Source organism: Lagenorhynchus albirostris, chromosome 10, assembly GCF_949774975.1.
Source record: "Lagenorhynchus albirostris chromosome 10, mLagAlb1.1, whole genome shotgun sequence".
NCBI classification, from domain to species: Eukaryota; Metazoa; Chordata; class Mammalia; order Artiodactyla; family Delphinidae; genus Lagenorhynchus; species Lagenorhynchus albirostris.
In genome coordinates, this window is record NC_083104.1 from 70,475,814 (window position 1) to 70,492,586 (window position 16,773).

Consider the following 16,773-nt stretch of genomic DNA (forward strand, 5'->3'; position numbering starts at 1 on the left):
TGGCACACAGGCTTAGTTGCTCTGCGGCATGTGGGATCTTATCGGACCAGAGACCGAACCCGTGTCCCCTGAATTGGCAGGCGAATTCTTAACCCCTGCACCACCAGGGGAGTCCCCACAAACATCGTATATCAGCCTTATTGAGATATAATTCACATAATATAAAATTGACCCATTTAAAGTATACACTTCAGTGTATCACAGTCCAGTTTTAGAACATTTCGTCACCACAGTCCAGTTTTAGAACATTTCGTCACCCCAAAATGAAGCCCCATGCCCATTAGCAGTCACATCCTGCATTAGTTTCCTATTACTGCAAATGTGGTGGCTTAAGACAATAGAAATGTATTCTCTCACAGTTCTGGAGGCCAGAAGTCTGAAGTCAGTATCACTGACCCAGGATCAAGGTATTGGCAAGGCTGTGATCCCTTCAGAGACTCTAGGGAAGAATCTAGCCCTTGCTTCCTCCAGCTTCCAGTGGGTGCCAACATTCTTTGGCTTGTGACTGTATCACTCCAGTCTTCAAAGCCAGCATCTTCAAATCTCTCTGTTCCATCTCCACATCACCTTCTCTTCTGTGTGTGTTCAGACCTCCCTCTGTCTCCTGTTATAAGGATACATGTGAATGCGTTTAGTGCCAGCCACATAATCCAGGATAATCTCCCCATCTCAAAATCCTTAACTTACCACATCTGCAAAGCCCCTTGGTTTGCCATATGAGGTAACATTCACAGGTTCTGGGGATTAGGATGTGGATATCCTTGGGGAGGCCACTTTCCAGCTTATCACTCTCCCTTTTCCTGCCTCTCCCCACACTGCAGCCCCAGGTGACCACTGCTTTCTATCTTTATAGATTTGCCTCTTCTGGACAATTCAAGAAAACGAAATCATACAGTATTGGTGCTTTGTGATCGGCTCCTTTAGGGTAGTGTTTTTGAGATTTGGCCATGTTGTAGCAGTACTTTCTGCAACGTTATATCAGTACTTCACTCCTTTAAATAGCTGAATAATATTCCATTGTATGGATATACATTTTGTTTATCCACTCATCAGTCAATAGACATTTTATTTGTTGAAATTAACAGTATGATCCTAAAATTTATACAGAGATGCAAAGGTTATGGAATAGCCAAAACAATCTTGAAAAAGAAAAACAGGTTGAAATACTTACATTATCTGATGTAAATATTTGCTACAGTAATCAAGACAGCGTGGTATTCGTGTAAGGACAAATAGATCAATAGAATAAAATAGAGGATCCAGAAATAGGCCCACATATACAGTAAATCAATGTTTGCTAAAGGTAATTAAATAAGAAAAAAAGTCTTTTTAAAAAATTGATGCTTAAACAACTGGATCAAGGACAAAAGTGAACCTCAAGTCTTGCCTCATATAATATATGAAAATTAGTTTAAAATGGACCATAAACCTAAATGTAAAGACTAAAATGATAAAGCTTCTAGAATGTCATTGTAGAGGAAAATAAGAGGCTGTTCCTCTTTTAAAAAATTTAAAAAAAGAAAAAAGCCTCACATTAGAGAGTATCTTCATGACTTTGGGCTAGTCAAATGTTTTCTAGTAGGACACAAAAAACACTAAGCACAAAATTTCAAATTTTGATTAACTAGACTTAATGAGAAATTAAAATTTTGCCCATCAAACACCTATTTAAGGAAACAAAAAGGCAAGCTATGGACTGGGAGAAAGAACTTGAATCCAGCGTATATAAATAACTTTGCTGTATACCTGAAACTAACACAACATTGTAAATCAACTATACTTCAAAAAAAAATATGCTTTTGAAGCAAAAAGCTGGGCCCTCCCTGGGGGTCCAGAGGTTAAGACTCCACGCTTCCACTGCAGAGAGTGCAGGTTCAATCCCTGGTCGGGGAGCCAAGATCTCACATGCCACGTGACGTGACCAAAAAATTTAAAAAAAGAAAAAAGCCTCACTTGCTCCCTGTGGCCCAACTCCTCCCCATCTCCACAGCTCACACCTTCCACCCCGTCACACTCCTTCACTGTTGCTGGGGGAGCCTGAGGATGCCCAAAATGAAACCGTGGTGAAGTAAGAGGCTGTTCCTCTTTTCTTTCACTTTGTGTTCTGCGTGTGAGTGGTCAGGGGCCCTTGGTGGCCTGAGCTGGGTTCTGAGTTCCAGGCATGGGGGAGGTCAATGATGTGTTTCCACCCTGGGAGGTTTGGGGGGGGGCAAGGTTTTAATTCAAGGAACTGTAAAGATGGTTCCTAGGAAATGATTGAATAAATAAATAAATGGGGGAGAACAGACAAATCTCCCATGCAGAAGAATTCCAAATAATTTATGTAGATACTCTGCCCTCAAGGAGGGAAAGCATAACTCCCCACCCCCTAAGTGTGGGCCATCCATAGTGTCCAAAGAGGACAGCATGGAGAAGGGGGGAAGAGTAACTTTATGGTAGACGAGACTGACGGTCACCACCTCAGCCTGGTGATCAAGGTTAAGATCAAGAGTGATAATCACATTGATAGCATGAACCCTTGATCAGATGTGATGAGAACAGCATTTTACCCCTGCAGTCTTCCTCCCCCAAACCCCTAACCCCATGAGAAAAAACATCAAACAACTCTCAAATGAAAGACTTTATGAAATACCTGGCCAGTACTCCTCAAAACTGTCAAAACCATCAAAAATAAGGAAATTTTAAGAAATGGTCACAGCCAAGAAGAATCTAAGGAGACATGCAGACTCAATGTGATGAGGTGTCCTGGGTGGGACCCTGGAGCAGAAAAAGGACATTAGGTAAAAGCTAAGGAAATAATGAATGAAGTAGGAACTTTAGTCAATAATAATATATCATTATTGGTTCAGTAATTATGACAAATGTACCATATTAATGTAAGATATTAGCAATAAGGGAAACTGGGTGTGGGATATATGGGAACTCTGTGTAATATCCTCATTTTTCTGAACCCTAAAACTACTCTAAAACAAAAAATTTCACTTAAAAAGGGAGAGAGACTATTTGCACAAAATATTTATAGGTACTTGATAACTAACAAAGAAAACGTTTTTAAAACACTTAGTTTGATTAGGCTTAAAGAACACCGAGTAAGGTCATTTTAAATGACTAGTTTACCTGAGGTGGGTTTGCTGCACTGCACACCGGTCAGGCATACATTCCAGTGGGTGTTGAATTCACTGTTTTTCCCAGTTGGTTATAACGCAGCTCTCCCTGGGTGTGTTTGGTATTCACAGTGTCCTGTTCAGGTAACGTAATTATCTCAGCTCCCTAAAATGAGCAGAAGTCTCCCTGCCCTGGTCCTGCTGCGGAGCTGGGCCTCCAGGAGCCCCAGGGAGAAGGGTGACAACAGGAGAGAGGAGTTGGGAAGCTGGAGTTTCTGAGGAAAGTAACAAAGAGACCTGGAGGCCAAGTGGTCACTAGGCAGCCCAGAGAAGAGGGGACAAATTGGGGAGGGGGCTACAGCTACTTGTCCCTGACTGTGTGTCTTGCTTACTGAGCTCACGAGAGTGCTCAGCTCCCCTACATTAACTGGACTTCACTGCTCAGTTAGAGGCCTGGGTCTGCGTTAAGACCCCATTATCTGTGCCCACCCTGTCTCTAGCCCCCGGGGTGTCCAGTCCCCTTATGGTACCACTCCATGCTGGTCGTGCCTCAGGCTGCTGGAGCTTGTCCCCTTCTGCAGCCCCTGGAATGCCTCTGAGGGCTGCTCCCCAACTAGCCTCACTTGTGTTGGGCCACAAGGGGGCCCTCTTGCAAGAAGCTGGTGCAGAGGACTCCAGCCTGCAGCCACCATCCGACCCTGCCCTGAGCACGTAGCGTCTGGCTGCACTCTGGCCCTGATTCTGTGCTGTGTTCTGTCACCACCCTGTTGTGGACATTCTTCCATCCTCTCTAGACAGCCTGCGAGTCCCCCGAGGGCCAAGGGGGCTTAACTTAACCGCGTGAGCCCTGCTTTGCTCAACTCTGCATCGCTGTTCACGCATGTGCCTTGATCGCGTGCAGAGGGGACCCCAGAGCGGGTCTCCAGCCTTTTTTCTTTTGGAGGCTGAGCTGAAGAGCAGGCCAGTGACTTGCCCACGTTTCACAGACTTCACAGACAGATATCAAAGCCGAGCTGGTCACTTGGACCCTGTCCTCCAACACCCGGCCCCCCAGCACTTTGCCCACTACCGAGCAGCCCCCATGCACCCCGGCTTCCGGCAGTGTATCCCCCTCATCCATCCAAATGGGCCGCACTTGCACTTGCTTTGTGCGAGGGCAAGAAGGCTTTGGAGGAGACTTGGGGGGAATAGGGCAAAAGGATTGAAGCACCAAAATAATATAAACCCTTTCTCTGAGAAAGGAAAGTACAAAATCAGAAGTGTGATTCTCTAAGAGGAAAATCTGCTTTAGTTAAATGGAAATGCGAAAGCAAACTACCCAGGTGTGAAAGTACAGTGTGCTATAAAAAGTTTTCATCTGTATTAGTAAGACACTAAATTTATAACAAGGAACTGAAAGCTTTGTTAGCCGGCCAGTTCTGTTGAAACAGAAATACAGAAAGCAGTGCTGTCTGACACAATTTCCTGCAATAATGGAGATGTTCTGTACCTGCCCATCCAGCACAGTAGCCGCTCGCCACGTGTGGTTGTTCAGCTCTGACATGAGGCAAGTGCAACTGAGGAGCTGAATTCTTATTTTTCGTTGAATTTTAATTAAATGCAAACAGGCACATGAGGTTAATGGCTAGAGTACTAGCACAGCTCTAAATGACGGAGGTGGACTTTAACAAGACCCTGCCACCATCCTAAGGGGCAGATTTCTTTGTTGTGTCCTGTTTGTGTCAAAACTGTAAAGCTAATAGAAGATAATGTGTGAGAATATCTTCATACATTGTCTAAAAGACAATATTCAGAATATGATTGTGCTTCAGATTGGGAAGGACATCTTAAATAAGATCCCAAAGCATAAGTCATAAGGGGGAAATGGATGGATTTAATTGCATTGTCCAGTGCTGGCTTCTCAAATATCCCCAGCACAACGTGTTAATAAGAGAAAGCTGAGCTTATTGGAGGCCAAGGAGAACTCAGCCTCAACAGAGCTCTGAGAGCGGCTTAGATAAGGCAAGGTCCGAATGTACTGGGAAGTTTGGTTCAAGGCAAGTCTTTCGAAGACGGGGCTGGATTAAGATTGAGGAAGGATCCCAATATAATAGCCCCAATTGGTAGAAACAGCAACCCCTACCCCAAAAGACCTGCACTTGGTTCCTAAAGTACTCGTTTCTGATTTTATGAAGTTCTGAAAACTCTCAATTTACAGGATGCTAAAGTGGAACTATTTTTACTTTCGTGACTGCCGTGGAAGGTGAATTTTCCAAATGTCACTGCACAATGAGTGATCATGTCAGCATCCCAGGAATAGAATAAAGTAGATGGATGGGAAATAGGATTCATTTTTTAGAACACACTGAAGTTTCCAAGAAAAGTACCATAAATTTTGGAATTTGTTCTCTAGGTCTGTATCTTTTTATGGCTTGAGGGTGATATATAGCATATAATAATATCCAAAATATTATTTTTGGTGAATAGGAACTTGCTGTTATAACATAACTCTATAATAGATCAAAGAATATATTTGCCATAACACAACAAGAGTGGGTGTTTGTTTTCCACTCAATTTGTCTTTCACTGACAGCAAGAAAGAAAACCTTTAAAATTTGAACTATTTTCATCTCAGTTTTCGCTGAGATTGTTTGGGCAGATGCTGTGGAATGAAATTCCACTCCCACCTCCTTCTCGTGGGCCTCTTTATTGTGAAAGGTCTGCACAATCATTTCTCAGGTTTTTGGCAGCTAGGGCTCCAGAGATAATTTAGGCTTTACCAGTCAAAGGCATTTGTATGAAACAAATTTGGAACTGAGTTAAGTAGGAAAAAAGGCATCCACTTTGGTGGTATAGAGTGTGGCCGACATGGGGTGGGTCTGGAGAAACTATGCCAGTAGCTTCCTGATTTGCAAAGTTTGTTGATTCTTCAGAGTCCTGACTGTGGGAAGAACAGTGGCCCCTTAATCTCCCCACCCTGTAGTGTGGCTTTGACAGTCATTCCCAGAAGCTCAGAGTAGGATCTGATTCCGTAAACCATTTAGTATTCTATTTTAAGAGGATCCCTTTCTACTTAACATAGGTACATTGGATTTTGTTGTCTGCAACTGAACCTTGACTAATGCAAGTCCCAAGGAAATAGATGCCCCATTGCAGAGTGAGCTGGGAGACCAGTGTAACACACGCAAAAAGGTATCTAAACCTTACCCGTATCAAGGATATAAAGTTGTGGGGATTTTGAAGATTAGGAGAGGATTTTTGGAGACAGTTTTGGTGTCCTGTGACCCTGGGCGCAAAAGGGAGTGGACACCTGCCCCTTACCACAAGCTTAGGGAGAGGGGCTTCAGGGTCACAACTTGGAGAGCTTGTTAAGCGTCCCCTGGAGTTTGGGAGACACAGCAGACTGGAGTCTGACTCAAACCTGAGAACTACAATGGGCAGAGACTGCCAATGACTAGCTGTCCCCACGGTAGAGTGAAGAAAAGATGGCTGTATGGGGATCCACCAGGGCTCCATGAGTTTGCTGGGGTGAATGAAATGGGTACGTCCCATGGACCAGATGTGGGCTGCACGTATGTGAAACCACCAGCATAGGTTTCATAGATCTGGTCCAAAAAGGCTGCCTGAAGCTGGAGAGACTTCAGTGGAGGAAGGAAGCTAGAGGTTGACAGATGTAGGGGAGGAGAAATCATTTTCCCTCTACCCTCTGAGTTCTCAGCTGAGATCCCTGTAATAAAAGAAGATTAATAAGAGAAAAGCAAACAAGCTTTTCAACGTGTATACCTCATGTGTATGTGGGAAATACCCAGGGTAAAATGAGGGGCTCCCCAAGGAAGTTTAGAACTCTGGCTTAAATACCATATTCAGATACAGGCAGAAGAAAAGCACGGGGAGTCTACCTGAACAGGTCCGCTGGCACTAATCTCTTTCTCCTCTCAACCCTCAATACCACTGATCACCCTACACCTGGGCACATCATCGCCATCCACTATAACTTTTACTGGGCACCGACTGTGCTATAAGTCCTGAGCCAGTAGTTTCCATCAGTCTGCTTTTAAACTCTCAGGACACCCTCTGAAGTAGGTACCATTTACAAATGAATATTTCTGAGTAGGTACTCTTTACAAATGACGAAAATGAAGTTCAAAGAGGAGAGAGGACTTCCTAAGGTCACATAGGTAGAAAATGGCAGAGATAGGATTTGAACCCAGCTCTGTCTGCCCTTACCTTCTTTCCACATCCCCTCTCTGTGGCTTGCTAGAGTGACCTCCACCGTAGTTGTGCCTTCACGTTGCTGGTTGACCCTTTTGTCGTCATTTGCCTTTTCCTCTATTAATGCTCCTGTGCCTTAGCGCCTGATTCCTTTAGGGGGAGACTGCCTTACACTTCTTGACAGCTCCCAGGATATCAGCACAGCGATGAGAGATTGTTTGACTTCACATAATTTTCTCAACCTCAAGATGCTCTAGAAGAACCTCCACCTTCTATTTCATCATCCAGTCCCTGATGGGACGGGGTCAACCAGCACAGTCCGCATTCATGACCTTCCTTTCTTGCTTTCCTGTCTCTAACATGTACATACCCTGATCTCATTCCAGTCCCTCCTTAAGAAATGAGAGAAAACCCCTCTTAGTAGGTACCTCCCCTTGGCCATCTACATCCCTCTCCCTGCCTCTCCTTACCTGAGACCTAGAGCAGCAGCGGTAGCCACGGCCACCCCCAGAGCCCTTCCCCTCACTCCATCCTGCTCCCTGGACCCACTGTGTGCCAGTCGCTTCAGTGCCTTTTCCATTCACTGGAGGATGTTGCCCCACTTGGGTGTTTTCCATCTTCCCTGAGAGGCTTGGCTGTCAGTTTGCAGTTGAGAAACCGTGAGGAAAATGTGATGAGAGGGGGCAGCTCAGGAAAATGCAGAAGAAGAAGGAGAAAAGAGAGATCACTGCCCTTGTGACATCTTCCTTCCTGCTTTCATTTTGTCGCAGCCCAATTGGGCAACACTCAGTAGCTCCCCATTCTCCACCGGAGCAAGTCTAGACCCACCCATCTGATGTCCCACCCCTGCTCCACTCACTTCCTCAGGCCACCAAGACATTCTCATCATTGACCACTGACCGCTACATTCCACAACCCCTCCCACCATTATCCCTGCCTGCCTGACACTGTGCATCCAGATGTGACTTGCCTTTTGAGGCCCGAGTCAAGCCTTCCTGATGACCCGCCATCTTTCACGTTATGCCACACCACAGTTCTCAGGGATGGGCATGTGGCTGAATCACTCGGGGAGCTTAGCAAACATACACGTGCCTGGGCTCCACCCCAGACATACTGATCTGGTAAGTCTGGAGAGGGCCCAGGAGCCTGCACTTCAACAAGCAGCCCAGGTGATTCTGAAGCAAGTGGTTCAAACAGAGGATACCTGTAAAGGCTGTGTATGAGTCAGGTGGGCCCCAAAGCATTCCTCAGGTGCTCTCCCTATGTCTGAGGTGTGTGCTTCCCTGAGCTCCTAGTCTAGGCATGAGCTTGGAGACCACAATTATAACAGCACTAGGAGTGACCTCCATGGATTGAAGTTCTACTGTGTGCCAGGTGCTTTACGCAGGTTATCTCGTTTAATTCTGTCAGCTTTGGGATTGTGTAATGAATACTTGTCATCTTTTGGCTCTCCAGCACCCAATAGCTTTCCCGTTTGGGGGATATGCCCCAGTGTGTGGGTCTCACGAGGCCCCCTTCCCTTGAGCATGGAGGCAGATACTTCTTCTGCCCCTTCTCCCTGGCACCTATGGTACAGACATGTGACTTGACCTAAGTATGAGCAAATGCATGATTCTGCCCAGGATTCTGGATCCTAGGCGTGTGATACAAGATGCAGGGCCAGTTGTAAGTGACTTAGAGGCAATTGAAGCACTGAGAGTCCAGGAATAGTATGGTGGCAAGTACTTGATGGCTTCAAGTGTACAGGGGCAGTGACAACGGCAACACCACTGGACTGTCTCAAGCTATAACTTGGTTTCTGCCATTTTCTAAAACGGGTCCTTCAGCCTTCTCATCGACTCTGTGAGCTACCAATATCTTTCTAAACTCCTTTGCTAGCCAGGATTGGATTCAGTTGGTAGCATCAAGAATCATGACTCGTATTGGTTATTATGCCCTTTTTTTTTTTTTTGGCGGTACGCGGGCCTCTCACCGCTGTGGCCTCTCCCGTTGCGGAGCAGAGGCTCCGGACGCGCAGGCCCAGCGGCCATGGCTCACGGGCCCAGCCGCTCCGCGGCATGTGGGATCTTCCCGGACTGGGGCACGAACCCGTGTCCCCTGCATCGGCAGGCGGACTCTCAACCACCACGCCACCAGGGAAGCCCTGGTTATTATGCCCTTTGAGGCAGTGAGGAATATCTTCAGGCTGAGGCCTAGCAAGATTAACTGAGTTACTCAAGATCAGACATACATCAAGGACGTGACAGAGCTGAGATCAAACCTGGGTCCTGTTTAATTCCAAGGCCTGTGTAATTAACCACATAACACTGTTGTGTAGGTCAAGGTCCCAGCAAGAAAGAGGTGGCTCACTGAAACAGGTGACTGAGAAGTGTTTAATGAAAGTGTGGGTAGAATTCGGGGAAACCACTAAGGGAGGCTGCAGTACCCTGGGGCTGGAGCAGTGGTGAGTGACTACTTGCCGTGGCCTAAAATCAAGGGACCGGAGCAGTTGCCCAAACTTGAAGATAACAGCTGTTTGATGCAAGGCTTGAAGGGGCCTTGAGGGCCCCTCGTGCCTCTCCACGGAGAAGGAACCCAGAGGATAAAAACTCTGACCTCATTCTCTTTCCATCCCCTGCCCTTCTTTCTTGCTGCCTACTGGCCAAACCCAGCCAGAAGCTGGTGGGAAAGGGACCCTGGTCAGTTCCCAGGAACAGACCAGGGAGGAAAAGGATGGAGAGTGGGCCTGATGGTGCAAGTGGGAGAGCGTCCAGTACAACCATTTGCCTTCCAATTTAGTGTGTGTAATTCCTCAGGCGAGTTTAATATATTGAACTGAAGTATTATTTCATCTATAATTAAATTAATCACACAAGCACACCAAATCATGCAGTTGGTTAACTCAGGATGAATATATAAATGTGTCGTGGTGTTTGGAAAGGAGCACGATGACTCCTTAGAACCCTATCTCCCAAACAAGCTTGCGAACCACCAAGAGACAGCCCGTGCTATGATTCAGTGGGTGTCTGGCTGGGGGGGTACCCCAGGCATCTGCATTTTAAACAAATGCTCCAGGAGTATCTGATGCGGGTGGCCTAAGGACTACAGTTTGAAAGAGACTGCCCTAAAGTGCTCTGCCTCTCCTAGAGAGCATTTAACAGTGGCTCCTCCCTTGCCCTAGCCTTTTTTGTCAACTTCACAAACAGAGGAAACATTGAAACTGCTGAAATGCAGGTCCCAAACAAGCCACCTGAGAAAGCAAACACTGCATGCCATGCACTTACAGCCTCCGTGTGGCTGGGTTCTCTTGGCCAGGAAAATATCAATAGATGTGCTGAGCAGAACAGCTTCTGGATCCAGTGCCTCTCAGAAGACTCTCACCACGGCACCAGGATGACATGAATTCCCTTCATCACCTTCTAATGGACTCAGCTGGATGATCAGAGATAATCTGTATGGGGTCAGTGCCATCCTCTTGGAGGGTTCAGGCCCCAGGTTGGTGAGGAAGTCCTCATATGATGGCAGTGGGGCCAGGGAGGGGAAGACTGTACCTTAGCTCACAGGAGTAGGGGAAGGGCAACCTGATGGTAAGAATGTGTTTTCCTAACACGAGGTGGATTGTGGGTGATAGAGTGTGTTTTCTCTTGGGGAATTTAGGATGATATTGACCTTGGCCGTTCCTGAATGGGAATGGAAGGACCTATCATCTGTTCCCCACTAATGAGACCCCTTCCCCTTTAGAGTCAGAAGAGGTAGAAAATCAGAAACTAGTGATTTAAATCTGTTGGTGGCCCTGGATGCCTATTTTATGGAAGAGCTTGGGAGTGAAAGGGGAGTTAAAGGAACAGAGAGAGAGGAGGGGGAAAGTGCACATGGGGGACAGCCTTCAGGAGCCTAACTGGTGAGAGCCGGTCACCCACCATCCCTGCCCCTCGTGTGGTACAAGGAAGAAGCATTTAGATAGAGCAGGCTCCCGGTTATTCCATTCTATATGGCTTTTAGGTGCGTGGTCTTCAGTAAAGGAGCTCTAGTTTTTGTTCCTGCCAGTAAGAGGAGATTTACTTCTCACGTGGTCTCCTTCCAGCCACGCACTTCTCTGCCTTCATGGGGCTGTTCTGAGGATCCAGTGGCAAAGTGCATCCCTGATGATGCACACAATAAACGCACGCAGTAGTCAAATGATGATATCCTCTTTTCCGTCCTGTGCCCTGGATCCCAGCTCATCCTCCCAAATGTGGAATCCTCACCGTGGATCTCATCTTCTCTTCGTTCCGTGGTTTTCAACAGTCTTTTCTGGGAGTGTTGGAAAGGGCCATAAATTAAGGGGAGAAACGTAAACATCTGATTGTAGAGGAGAGGACGGCCTTGGCAGTCGGGCGAACAGGATGCTCTCTAGTGGGAAGTCTGTCCAATTCAGGCCAAAATGTTGTGGTCCAGGGCAAGGACCAGGGCAGAGTGAGCAGCTGTGCCCCCTGTGCCTCACGACCCCCATAAGACATTGACAGTGAAAAGCACTGGACAGTGTATTCAATGCACACCCTGAGCTGCTGGTGGAATGGCACGTTTGGGGCAGTAGCTTCTTTTGTGAGGGGGCAAAGCACACACCCAAGGTTATCAATGAAGTGAGGGGAGTTAGTGGGGCCAAGAAGGTGGGATCCTGAGCCTTAGAAAGTACCTGTGCTACAGCTTCAATTCATGTCATTGACCCCCTACCCCATCCGCTGCCCCTCACACTCCTCTTTGGACACAACTGCCAGATGGACGTGGATGGAGGTCAGAGTTCATTCTCGTGGGTTCCAGCGCCTAGGATGCAAATGACCTCTGCGTGACAGCAAACAGAGCAATGAAGACCAGGCTCTTACTCAGGAGTCCACGTGCCACGGGAATGACAGTGCTGGTCCCAGGGGCCCTGGGGAAGAGAGGAGATTCAGTGCTGCTGTTGGCACGCATGCTGTTGCAGACTTGAGCGTGTGCAAAAGTCCTTCACGCCCCTTAGTTCATCTGCTCTCATCCTTCCTTTCCCCATACTAACTGGGATTGTCCTGTGCATTTAGCTTGTTCCATTGCTTAAAACTACTGATGAGAAATATACTTAGTAGAGAGCATAGGGTCCATGTCCAGAGAGGCATCAGGGAGAAAGGGCAGGCTGACGAGGCTCCTTCCTGCTGTGATGCAGCAGAGAGAGCGAGGGCTCCCACAGCAAGGAAACCTGGTTTCCATTCTCAGCATCAGGACCTACTTCCTGGGAGAGTCACATCACCTCTTTGGCCTCAGTTTCCTCATCTATAAACTGAGAAAAATCCCATCATGAATTTTTATAGACTTTAGCAACATGATTCTAAAAGTCCTGGGTAAACGTCAGTAGGTACCATAAGAAAGAGATGCAAATGAGTGAGGAAACTTGGCCTATCTAGACTCAGCAGATGTGGAAATAGGTTCGAGCACAATTAATCTATAGAGACACAGGGTCCAAAAGAGAAATCGGCAGCAGGGCAACAAATAGAAGTCCAGATATAGATCTAAGGGTATCTAAGAATTTAGCATCTAAGGAAATTGGTAGCCCAGTAAGTAAGCAAGAATTGTCTAGTAAATAGTCTTGTGGTATCTGGATAACAAGATGAAGAAAAAGGCATTTGTTCTATAATTTATACCATAAAGTAAAGTAACACCCCCCCCCTCCATGGATTAAGATTAAAATAAGTGGAAAAAATAGAGAAGTAACCAGGAAATAGAATCAAGCACAATTAAGGAATAAAACCAATTCAAAATATCAACACAAAATAATTCAAAAATCAACACATTTGCCTATGCAAAACTTAAAACTGAATGTGCAAACCAGCAAAGGGAGAAATGACAGAATGGCGATAAAAAGCAGCAAAGGTCCTTTTGCGCTAAAATCCACCCCCAGCCTGCGGCATTGCCTTGCATCTCCGGGAACTAGATGTCTGAGGCAGCCCAGCCAAGTTCAGCCGCTGGCAGCGCTGGCTGGGGACTGGGGCACGGCCTGGAAGGCAGCGCCTCTCTGGACCCTCAAGCTTGCAGCTGTGCCCTCTGCGTTGCCAGCCTGTGCCCGGTTCCAGCCCTGCTGCCTGAAGGTCCCAGCCCCGCTAACTCCATCCTCTCCAAGTCTCTCCTGCCGGTGCCCTGCCTTATCCCCTCCCAGCCCTTGAACATTTTCTTGCACGGAGCTCCTAGAACGTGTCCACTCTCGAGGGCCAGAACTGCATCCCTTTCTGAGGTTGCACGCAGGTGGCCAGACACCCGCACTCCATCCCACCCCATCCCACCTCTACCCCAGCCACAGTGCCTGGGAATTCCTGTGCCTCTGGGATGGCCCCTCACTGAGTTCTGGGAGTACAAACACTGCAGCTCCCCAGCCCCCCACATACAGACAACTCCCGTGGTCCCCAGAACCCCCTGCAGGACTGAACAAAGGTTCTTCCTGTGTGACTCGCCTTGGTTATGACACCGTTTGCTAGGTTTCCTTCCCTCCCCGGTCCCACTTCCCGAATGGCTTTACCTGAGATCACTTCCTAAACCATTTGCACAAGAATTTCCCCATGGCCTGCCTCAGCAGAACCCTCCTACGACAGGGAGACAGTGGCTTCCTCAGGGGCACCACACCCTCCATCCCCTGATTGGTGTCTCAGCTCTTCCATCACCTGGACAAACGGCTCCCTCCACTAAATTCTCTCTTTTTCAAACAGCTCAGTGGCTTCTGCTTCCCTGACTGGAATATGACTCATAGAATGGTTCCTGTTAATTAACAGATAAATAGATGAAGGAGATGCAGCCTTTAGTAGGAATGTGGGCGAAGGTTTGCGCTCTCAATTTACATGCTGGAAAATTAGTGAAAAAAGAAAAACATTGACTCTCACTAGATCATTTATTTTCAAGATTTAATGAGCACCTTCTAGGTAGCAGGCACTTAGGCACAACATAAGGAGGAAAGGGTGCTGCCTCTACGCTATGGAGCTCAGAGTCCACAGTAATAGAGAGATTAAAGCAGGTCCCAGCTCACATCTATTTTGACAGGTATATTTTTTAAATACCAAATCCCTGTAGACAAGCCTGCAGTGATGCTGCTTCCCTTATGCATTAGGGATCCCACTGCAAATTGTTTCCAATCTTTGGAAAACCATTTGGCAATATGTATACAGAACAATATAAATGTTCAAATTCTCTTAAGGGAATTTCTTTTGAATAAACAATTTAAAAGAAGAAAAAGAGGGGACTTCCCTGGTGGTCCAGTGGGTAAGACTCTGAGCTCCCAATGCAGGGGACCCGGATTCGATCCCTGGTCAGGGAACTGGATCCTGCATGCTTGCCACAACGAAGAGTTTGCATACTGCAGCTGAGAAGTCCTCATACCACAACTAAAGATCCCACGTGCTGCAACTAAAGATCCCACATGTCGCAACGAAGACACGGTGCAGCCAAAATAAATAAATAAATATTTTTTAAAAGAAAAAAGAAAAAGACATCTGCAAATATATGTTCATCTCAGAGTTATCAGTGCTACAAAAAATGAAAATAATCTCAATGTCTAAAATAATCTAATGTCTAAGGCAAATGATTATATATGGCTTTCTGTTGATAAAAAAGTATGCTGAAATTCTAATTACAAAGACTAGGTAGCAACATTGGAGAACAGTTTTAGCACAGAAAAATAATGAAAATGTGTATAATTAGAATTATTGCTATGTTAAAATATGTATAAGCATGAATAAAAACTAGAAGATGGAGAAAAAAGACATGATAGATTAGTGGGACTATGGAAGAATATTTCTTTCTCTGTTCATTCAATATTTAATGATAAATATGTTCTAACATAAATCAACATTTAATAATAAGCTGTATGGAGGGGTGTGCATGCAAAGGTAGTGATTCTTAGCTTTGCCTGCACATTAAAAATGCCTCCTGAAGATCTCAGAAAAAATACTAAGACCAGCCCCACCTCCAGAAATTCTAATTCTGTTGGTCTGCAGTAGGTCACATGCATCAGTATTGAAAAAAAAAAAAAGCCAAAGCTAACAGTCCAGGAAATCTTAACATGGAGCAGCTGCTCAGAGCTGTTTGGCTAGACTGTCACTTCCAGCTCTGGTTTTTCGAGCTCCACCCCACCCTACTGCAGAGACAAGGAAACTGAAGCCAGAGAGGGCTCCTGACTGGCCCAGAGTTACACTTTCACTCGGTCTCACTGACATTAGAATCCAGGATCTCTTTTTCCACTACACCATCAGGGGTTGGCTGAGCCACTGGAATTCAGCAAAGATGCCATTTTCCTCTCTTACTCCTCTGGTGTGCAAGAAGCAAAACAGAGGGGAACCATAGGGAGAGTGGCAGCCTCACCATTGCCTCCTCACTCCAGCCCGACCTCCTTCCTCCCCTGGGAAGGTCCACCCAACTGAGGTGACTCAAGTCCACCCCTGCCTTGCTGCACCCTTCCCATCCCTCACTCTCAGCACATGGACTGGGAATCAAAGGGCTTGGTGTCCAAACCAGGGGCCCAGAGACCTGGAAACCATGCCTGGTGACATCTGTCACATTTGTGGGGGGGTGACTTCGAGGCCAGGAGAGGAGACGCTGGTAGCTGACGTGGGGAGGGGTTGGGTCACAGTCCTGGGGCTGGGATGGAGTTTGCTTCAGTAGTTGGTGGTGATAGGAGGAAGGGTGGGAATCTGAGCAAAGTTCTGGGTAGGATTCTCACCTGAGGCAGGGGTACCCGAAGGATCTGTAAGAAGGCACATTGGGTGGTTGGACAAATGGATGGATGAGTGGTAGGGTAAATGGAACTCAGGAGGGAAATGAACATGGCCATTCATGAAGCAAGGTTTCCTTTTGCTAAAATTAAAGAAATAGTGTGGCATCTGTCTGGGTCAGAGACAATGAAAAGGAAAGAAGGAAGAGAGGGAGAGAAGGAGAGAGGGAAGAAGGGAAGAAGAGTGGGAAAGATGGAGGGAGGGGGATAGGGAACAAGGAAGGAATTTCCAAGCTATTCATGTCCTTAGAAATGCACTTGCCTACTATTCTTCACCAATCCATATACCCCTACCTTCTTCAAGAATAATTCCCTGATTACTTTATACCATTCTCTCTGCCTTGCACTCACCTGTACCTGTGGCATATTGCTTTACAAGTTATCTTTATTAATATATTGCATATGTATCTTGTCTTCCTTCGGCTTAGAATTCCACAGGTGCTAGGAATTTGAACCTGCCTCCCTCTAATCTGCTTTCCTTAATTCATCCAATCAACATCTACGGAGGCCCTACTGTGTGCCAGGCACTTCATTAGTTGCTAGGGATATAGAGCTGAACAAGGCTCAGGTCTTGCCCTCAAGGTTCTCAGATATGAATAGGGGAGACAGGTAAGGAAACTGGCCACTACTTAATCCAGTGAAATAGTGCTGTCTATCAAAGAGATCAGAAATGCAGAATCTAGGTCCCACCCAAGACCTATTGCATCGGGGTCTGCATTTGAAATAAGATCCCCAGGT

General features: G+C 46.5%; 1 long non-coding RNA gene across 1 annotated transcript in view; it reads left to right on the plus strand.

Moving 5' to 3' along the window:
- LOC132528147 (uncharacterized) overlaps positions 1-16,773 on the plus strand; it is a 44,209-nt gene that overhangs the window by 14,491 nt on the left and 12,945 nt on the right. The window lies entirely within an intron of this gene.